Source organism: Pinus tabuliformis, chromosome 2_2, assembly GCF_031772625.1.
Source record: "Pinus tabuliformis cultivar Carrire ecotype Pingquan chromosome 2_2, CPIR1, whole genome shotgun sequence".
Taxonomy (NCBI): Eukaryota; Viridiplantae; Streptophyta; class Pinopsida; order Pinales; family Pinaceae; genus Pinus; species Pinus tabuliformis.
Window position 1 is genome coordinate 456,428,340 of NC_142300.1, and position 9,690 is coordinate 456,438,029.

Consider the following 9,690-nt stretch of genomic DNA (forward strand, 5'->3'; position numbering starts at 1 on the left):
CTTTTGTCCGAGTTGCACCAACCATGGTACTAAGGAAAGTCAACAAATTAAATTGGTTATATTTATTTAGATTACAGATTTCAGAAATTAAATGGTAATGAATAAAGTCAGATGTTTAAATTAAACGAGAATATATAACAGCTGACCGAATAAAATTCCTATACACTTCTGCCAAATTACAAAAAAATCCATTGTTGAAATTTCTACCCTGATTCTAAGTCATGTCCAACCGGTGAGTCAGCACTAGACGTGGCCGGTCCTGCTCCTTTCTCTCCCGTCTCTTCGTAGAAGTCATTTGCATCGATGAAATTTATGCATCTGTGGGAAATTTTCTCGCAACTCTGCAAATATGGAATATTTTTAACAGACAAATTAGCAATTTAATGTTCCCTGGAGAGCTAGTCACAAAACTTCCTAAAAACAATTTGCTTACCAGAAGTAGATAAAGCTCATAGTCTCCATCTACGTCTGGTGACACGTCCTTTCTCGCTAATAAAATGTCCACGTAGTTGAAGTCATAAACCCGAGAGGCGACAAAAACTTTGTTCAAGGTTTCCGCTTTGATCTGGAATTAACTCCCAAATCACGATTCTTCCACAAGCAAAGCATTTAAAAGGTAGCTTACCTCTGAATCTTCCAGAACCCCGTTGAAGGTTTTTGACAAAGTTTGATTCTTCCTCTCCTTCTGACATATATCCTGACTCATTGTAGTCTCCTTTTCCTGAGGCTTTGAATGCAGATTCTCTCATGTCTGATGGTCCCCCTTTTCTCATTTCGAAAGCAGTTAGGATTCCGTGCAGCTGTGACATGGTAATGCTTTGAAGATTCTGCTTTTCTTCTATGGCCGAAACTTTTGATTCAAACTGAGAAGACAAAGATCTTAGAACCTTTTCAACCAAAGTCGCTTCTTTTATCTCTTCACCCAAGTTTTTCATACAATTAACAATCTCATCTATACGTAAGAAATAATTAGCCACACTTTCATCATTGTGCATTCTGAGATTTTCATATTGGATTCTGAGAGTTTGTAGTTTTGCACGTTTTACCTGATCATCTCCTTCATAGCTTAGAACGATCTTGTCCCATATTTCTTTTGTGGTTTTGATCTGCATAACCTTGACGAATTCTGATTGAGATATACTCCCTAATAGAGTATTGATAGCTTTTGCATTTGTTTCATACTGCTTCTTACCAGCCGTATCTGTAGGAGTTGCTGATGGAAATGTGTATCATGTTTCCATGATATCCCAAACTTCTGTACCAAGAGATTGAAGATAGGTTGTGATTCTTACGTTCCAATAGACGAAGTTGCTTCCATTAAAGATAGGTGGCCTGATAGATGCTTTATTTTCATAGTTGCTCATGATGATAGATCTTCCTTCAAGCGATCAAGCTTCTTCTGAAGGACCTGGCTCTGATACCAATTGTTGGAAATAATACTGGGAGGGGGGGGTGAATCAGTGTTATCAAATCAATTATTTTTCATTTCACAATCAGATGTGTATACTCTACTTCAGCTATGGGAAACTGTGTATATACGCTACTGTGTCTAAAGCAACCAGCATATATCAGAAAGCTTAAGATTCATTAATTGATGATCTTTAATCAGTGCATCAGGACTTCATTAATCATAAGAACAGTAAACAGGAGCAGTAAAATAGAACAGATCATCACACACATGGACACAAAGATATAAGGTGGAAACCCAATGTGGGTGAAAACCATCTACTGCAATTCGTCTCTATCTTCTTTTAATTAGAAACTTTTTTTTACAATGATTCTATACTGGTGCAGTCTTATACCAGTACGTAGGCTGCTACCTGCAGAAGGCCACAACTTTCTCTCATTCTCCAGCTTCTTCTAGAAGGGAGCTACAACCCCCTTAGCTCTTGTACTAGTTGAGGTACTAGTACGTAGGTGCTGACCTACAGAAGGGTACAACCTTCTCTTTTCTTTCAGGGACCACGTTTCATAAATTTTCAGACTGGATCCATGAATAACATCAATTAAACATCAAGTATATCTGCATCAATCAATCTCCTTTGCACCAAACAAAATTGAATCAAATAGTCACTTCTCTGAATGCTGTACCCAGAAAACAGTAACAGTAACTAGACACCAATTCTAAACCCAGAACACTGCAGCAATAAATAGAAGTAGCTAAAACATATTTCAAGAGACGTACGCTACTTCAATGTGTACACCCTGCGTACATACGCTTCTGAATTAAGGCCAACCAGCGTATACGCTATTCTGCATTACAAAACTAGCGTGTATACGCTCCTTTTCTTCGCTGAACCTGCGTACAGATCTATAAAAGATAATTTATCCTTTTCACTTATTCAGACATTAGTTATACCCAGATTATCAGATTTATAGATCAAGTCATGTGCCAAAATAACAAATCAAAATCACACAAAGATACTACTATTCAAGCCTTAAGATCTTGATCCATCAATAGTAATTATCCTTTTTCTTGCGGTCAGGTTCCTCCTTGATTCAGATCCAGCTATACGTCATAACCCAATGACTAGTGTTCCAAATCTAGTTCTTCATGAGATATTCAATGCGTGAGACAATGCCTTTGCCTAATGATCTCCTTCCCCTTTTATAGTCTTAGGCCTTACACAATACCATGGTTCAAAACCATAAAGAATCAATACCTTGGACCAAATACCTGGGTTCAACACTTCAAACGAGATACCATAGTCCAAAACCATAGGTCCAAATACCAAGGACTAAATACCATGGACCAAAAACAAGTTTTCCCACACGTACGCACTTTTTCGTGCATGAAAGTGCGTGCATACGCATACGCGACTTTTGATCAACAATCCCACATGTATACGTGACTTAGGAAAAAGGAAACTGTGTATACCTCTTTTTCTCTCATTTTGAGAGCCTGAGCAGTGATCTGCCATCTGAGTGAGTTGCCATCAAGGACAACACCTGTGTCATAGTGCCAAACCTGTGTCATAATGCCAACAGAATTGTGTGAGTAATGGGAGACTCCAACGACTCTATTTCTATGGATGTAAAAATGATTCCTTGGGATAGGTAGGAGCATGTTTTTTAGACTAGCCATGGACCAATCTCTGTTGTTGTATGCAGAGACGAGGAGAAGTCTGCCCTCGTTACTTATTCATATTTTTTTTTGAATTATATGTCATACTTTTAAAGGGTTGTTCTTTTTCTGTGAGCTAGCTTCATTATTCTTTAACAATTATGTTTCTATCATATTGACATGCTTGGACATAAGTAATGCAAATAGGAATTCATGGATATTGTGCATAAGAGATAAGTATTCATGTTATTCTTCTAAAAATAAGAGATTGCATACGACTCTTTTGCATTTAAAAGAAAAGAAAGTATCCATTTTCTTGGAAAAAAGAGGGTGCATATGAATATTGTTTGCATAAAAGATTAACCAAGTTATTTTCTTAGAAAGATTGCATGGTAAAATATAAATTAGTTGTAGTAATATTTTGGAAAGGAATGTATATGAATCTTCTGCATAAAATATAAGTAACCATATTATTTCTTGAAACATTACATATGAAATCTTGAGCCTGAAATAATAATAATTATTATTATCCAATTTTAAGGTCATGGCTAAGACAGGCACCAAATTGGTGTATGAGACCCCCTTGTTTGTGGGACAAGGGACCCACCTCTATGCAACAATTTGATTGCTAAGTCTAAAAGGACATACATACTCTAACCCCCTATGGTTTTGAACCTGTGACCTCTTGAAAGGAAACACATACTTTTATCAATTAGGCCCACTCAATTTGTATACCATTAGGTCCGTCACGGTTATTTTCTTGAAATCTTGAATATGAATTTTGTACATGAATTGGTAAGAATCAACATTATTTTCTTGAAAGGTAGCATATGAATCTGGTGCATACAATGATAAGAACCCATGTTAGTTTTATTGAAAAAATTGTGTGTTTGTATACTCAAAAGTAAAGGTTATTGTGTTAGATTTCTTGAGAACGAATATGTGTTCATGTGCAGAAGAATAATAACTATTGTGTTAGCTTCCTTTGGAAAAGAAATATGTTTTTACATGCATCAAGATAGTAGTTGTTGTACTAATTTTTTTTTAGAAAAAAAGGCTATGTATTTACATGCACAAAAATCATAGCTATTGTGTTAGTTTATATATATGGTTAGCTATCTTACATTCAAACTCCACCATGGTGGGTTGATACTCTACCTGATGATCCTCCAATGCAACATTAATCTTTGGTATGTTCCTAGCCACATCTCCAACCGTGGAATCTTCTTGAAAACTTGTTGTAATTATATTTCTAGTGCGGTGAGGACAATTCTTGTAGTAGTGGGGTTCTCCACAACCCCAACATTGCAAGGGCGGTTTTGGTGGTTGTCCAAGTTTTGTCTTGTTGTGAGCTTCAACTATTTTGGCTTCATCTGGATTCCAGTTTCATCGTTGATAACTTCCTAGGGGTCCTCCTCCTGTGTTTCTAGGTATAACTTCCACTCCACCTGATCTGTTGCCCTTAAAATTGCTTGAAAATCCTTTCTGCCCCTTTTTGCCTGGACAACTCTTATTACCTTCTCCTTTCTGCCGCATCTGTTGGTAGCAGATACGAGCCTTCCGAATAGTTTCATCCATTGTTTTCAGATTTTCAAAATCTATTTGTTCCTTCATATGAGTAGGAAAAATTCTTAGGAAGCATTGTACTTTTTCTTTCTCCTCTTGCATGTACAGAACATAACGCAACAATGATGTAAATTTGGCTATAAATTCATCCATGCACTGTTGTCCTAACCTCAACTCATGGAATTCCTTCGCCTTCTCATCATAGAACCTTTTTGTCAAGTATTTATCCTTAAAATACTTCTAGAAGGTATCCCAAGTTACCCCCCACTTGTCCACGTTTCGAACTGTTTTAATCTCTTCCCACCAAAGGGTGGCTTTACCTCACAATTGGTAAACAGCTAGTCAAGCCCTTAAATTGTCATCCTATATGTATATCTAAAAATAATGGTTCATATTAATCAACCAAGATTATGTTGCCTCTTATGCTTCTCCGTCAAATAATGAAGGTTTTATTTTTTTAAATTCTACCTGTAACTCAATTCTTGGCCTCTTAGGCCCTCTACCTCTGGAAGTGTTCCTTGATTCTTGCTCATCATTATTCATTCGAGTTTCCTCCATTTTCAGAGGACCTCTCTGTTGCTGCCTTGTCTGCACTAGGATCTGTATCCCTCAGATTCTATCGATCCAAGAGGCTTTTCAATATTCTCTCCTACTCTAACCTGAGTCTCTCATTGTTGGCGTGCAAGTTCATCATTTATGCTCGTAATTGTTGAATAATCTCTAGCAACACAACATTCTCATTTGTCATATTTTCCCCGAACTGGACCCACATTTCCAGGTTAGATGGGGTAGTTTCTCTTACCCTTCTCATACTGTTTCTTTTCTCCTCTTTGTGCATTTAAACATTTGGTTATTGACAACTTTCTTGCCCAAGGCCACAGAGCTAGAACATGTGGCTCTGATACCACTTGTAACATGAAAAGGCATATATAACAAAAAAATCTACTTTTATTTACTAATTAACCAAGACCATGCCTCCAACATGAGTACCCTACTTACCCAACCTATCATTTCCATTTATACTTATCTATAAAAAGGTTGTTATAGGTGCATACATAACATATGTATATATATAATGGTGTTTTGTAATTGCATATCATATTTAATTATTTGTATGCGTATTAATTTTGTGGTCGGTGAACATATAAAATATGGGGATTCACACTATAGTTTTTGGTCTTGATAAGATATGTTCCTTAACCAATTCCAAGAACTAGACCAAAACACCAAGAAGTATTATGTGATTACAGCTGGGTTCCATGACAATGGACAACTAGACGTTGTAAAACCATCGATCTTTCCGAATCTAATCCAACGACAGGGATTTGTTGGTGCACCATTAGGGTTCTGGATAGGGTGTCTTCGTTCCCATTCGGCTCCATTCGCTTGGTGCAACCTTATGGGGAAGAAATCTACAACATAGTGCAAGGGGTAAATCTTTACCCTTAATTGATTGATTTATGGACGAATTTGGATTGTGATTCACGCTTGCTTCTTTCTCCATGGCAAGCTTCTCAATAATGCCTGCAATTTTTCAGTTTCTTTATAGATTCCTTTGCCATATGAAGGGCTTCTCTCCTAGATCTCCCACCAGCACTTAGTCTATGTTCTCTGTGTTCACTACAGATACAAGTCTCTTGAATCATTATGTTGTTTTGATTTTCTTTGCAAACCCTGAGTCATTAATCTAACTTCCTCGCAGTTTCTTTCAATGCAGTTCCCAACCTCCAAGCGACCAATTCTATGGACAGGGCACCATTTTTCCCAAGCGAAAGAGATTGGGTTTCTAGATCTCTGGAGAATCGAAACTCTCACTGGAGATAACCCACGTTTTTTCAGTATATTCTTCATAAACATTATGCACAATGTTGATATAATTTCTATTCGGTGATCTTAATGTTTTTCAATAGAACCTTGTCCTTTTTTTTTTGTAAAACGCAACCTTCTGTGTGAGTGGGTTTTGATTGGCGGCTGTCACACTGCTTCGATATCCTTTCCCACGTGCTCTTCACCTAAGATATGCCCTTTTGACTTGCGGTGAATAGAAATGAGGATCCTTTGGGGTTTAGAGTTTCTAGTTAAATTCTAGGGTATCTTAAAACAAAAAATTTTGGAAAACCCTTCGAGGGTTTAGTGTTTTTCTAAGAGATTGTTTCTCTCTGTAACTTATTAAACATTCCAAATTTTAGTAATATTTCTTCTGGCTCATCCTCCTTAGTCGGTGTCGACTATTGAGCTAAACTTGATGCCCTCAGCATCTGAGTTATGGGTTTAAGGGAAAACTATTATTTTTGTTAATTGTTTATACTAGCGTTGTTGTTATTTACTAAACTAGTTCTCGTATATATGAATGGATGATCCTTATGCTTCAGATAAGTTCATTGTATTAGTTTTACTATTTCCAGGGTTCGATTTTCTCGTTAGTAGATCCTTTAGGGTACTGGTCCAAAATGGCTATGGAAATGGCTGCCTGGTCCTAACCCCTTCGCTAACCCAATGTACATCTCTGTTTATATAATCAGAAAGAGAAGGATTCAACCCTTATCGCAATTTTGGTACAAATATACATATGTTCTTTTGCTACAGGAAACCATAATTGTTCCTTGTTTTTTTATGAATAAGCATGCATGTGGTTCTCCCTTAGCAAAGTCCAATTTTCTAGTGGTTTCTTTCACAAGTTAAAAGATAAGGAAATACACCCTATGTAGTAAAGAAGTTTAAGGGTGCATGTAATGAACTAAGTCACTGGCCTTATTTTACAGAGACCCTGGTAAACTTTCATAGTATTATCATTGAATAGTTTCTATAATTATATTTACAATAAATTACATAATTATCATATTTTCAAGCTACTTTGTTCACTGGAACATAAACACTTGGGTTTATATCTATTTTAGCAAATGGAGTAACCAAATATATATCTATTTTCATTCATGAACTCATAGCTTTAGACTTAAGAAAAGATAAAATACTTATCTGTCTGTGTCAATACACAAATTCAACTGAGGTGAGACCTTCTCCACCCAACCTTGAGAAGGGAAATCACGTCCACTTCTCCCCCCAACCTTGAGAAGGGAAATCACGTCCACTTCTCCCCCCGAGCTCCACTCGAGGACAACATGTAACAGTTTAACTCCTAAATCTGGTAATAGATATCAAGAGTACAATCTAGTCTAAAATACCACTGATCTAATTGTGTTATGAGGTTATCCACTAGCCCAGGTCCAACTTTGGATATCCCCTCTAACAAAGTGTTGTTTTCCTTAGAGACTTTCCTTTTGCTTTTCCTTAATTCTAAACTAAGTCTCTTTCTTTCCACTGAAATCTCTTTTTATCTCCCAGAGAGAAAAGTGTAACTGTCTTTCACTGTTTCTAACTGGAGGTTAGAATTCATTTACAGTCTCCATTCTTAAATTCTAAGATTTCATAGTTACAAAAAAATAATATTATTTAACATTTAAATATTCATCTAAAATGTCATTCGTCTTTCCTGAATTCTATTTACTAAAATCTTAAACTAGATAAAGTAATTTCTGACTTGAGGAGGTGTTACATGAAACCTTTTGAATTTCGAAATCAATTTAGAAATGATCAATTTTTAAAAATTTGAATAGTTTTTTCATAAAACTTGACATGTTTATTGATAAAATGCTATGCTTTGTGTTGATTATTGTTTTATTTTTATATAGAAACCCAATTAAAGATATATACCAAATTTATTTCTACATAAAAATTCATTTTTTCACATTAAAAAATCTAAGCAGCATAATATTTCTAAAAGGAAAATTGAATGTATCGAACAAAGAGACATTATTGTTACACTTGTTTAAATGCTACTAAGTATGAAAAATAATATGGAAATATAAATAATATTTTTAATATAAAAACCCAATTAAAGAGATATAACGAATATGTTTTTACGTAAAAACACACCTTTTCGCATTAAAAAAAAATCTACACACCAAAATATTTCATTCTAAACTTGTTTGAATTTAAATAATGATATAAAATTTCATTAATGATTAACAAAATAATTTAATAATTAATAATATTGGTCAACATTTTTATATTATGAGAAATTTTTACTAATAAATTATTAAATATTTTTATAATGTCATAAGATGTGATTCTTATTATTATAATATTTTTATTTGTATTATATTTTATTATTATAATATTTTTTATTTGTATTATATTTTATTATTAAAATATTTTTTATTTATTAAATTTTTTTTGTGGACGCCAAAGTTCTCCAGAGACCATAGAATTTCTTTGCTGGACTGAAGGCAACATGCATTATTGATGGACGAAAATGTCGATTTCATCACATTACTACTCTTTGCAGAAGTTACAATAGCCATTTGTAACCAAATAATTCACACCAAGCTACTTAAATCCTTAAAAAAGTGTAACAACCTAAACCTTAACACCCATACCAAAGAATTAAATGAAGAATTTAATTCATATTTTGTTTTATTATATGGTTGTTATTCAATGTTACAACTTTATATTAAAATTCGAACCATTTGAGATCGCTGGTAGGGTACGCGTCAATTCCCAGGTGTACATCCACTTTGATCGCATTAACGCTTCCCTCGCTGGCATACCTTGGGTAGCATTTCTCCATTAAGGCGGAGAGAACCTCGAGGCCTTTCCTTATCACTGCAGCCATTCATTAACCACCACAACAGCCCTTCATTAATGTCGATGAGGTGGGTTTTGTGGAACGATCTCGAATCCTTGCACCTGGCATCAACTCCACCATTGGATCAGAGGAGATCGACGATCTCAACAGCTTGGGACATAAAAAAGTGGGTTAATGTAATTCTTAGTGAGGTAAGGGTCATTTGGTTGTGCAGAGATGGTTGAACATTGTCTCTGTGATAAAAGGCGACCCGGATGGTGATATGGCAGAATGACACAACTTCCCTGTCTGATTCACCTCTATAGGCACACATGTATAATGTAGATACGCCTTGAGCCCCAAATCTCACCTCACAGTTGTCTCTTTCCTTATTTGATACTTACATTTCTCTGAATCACTCTACTCGGCTCATGCA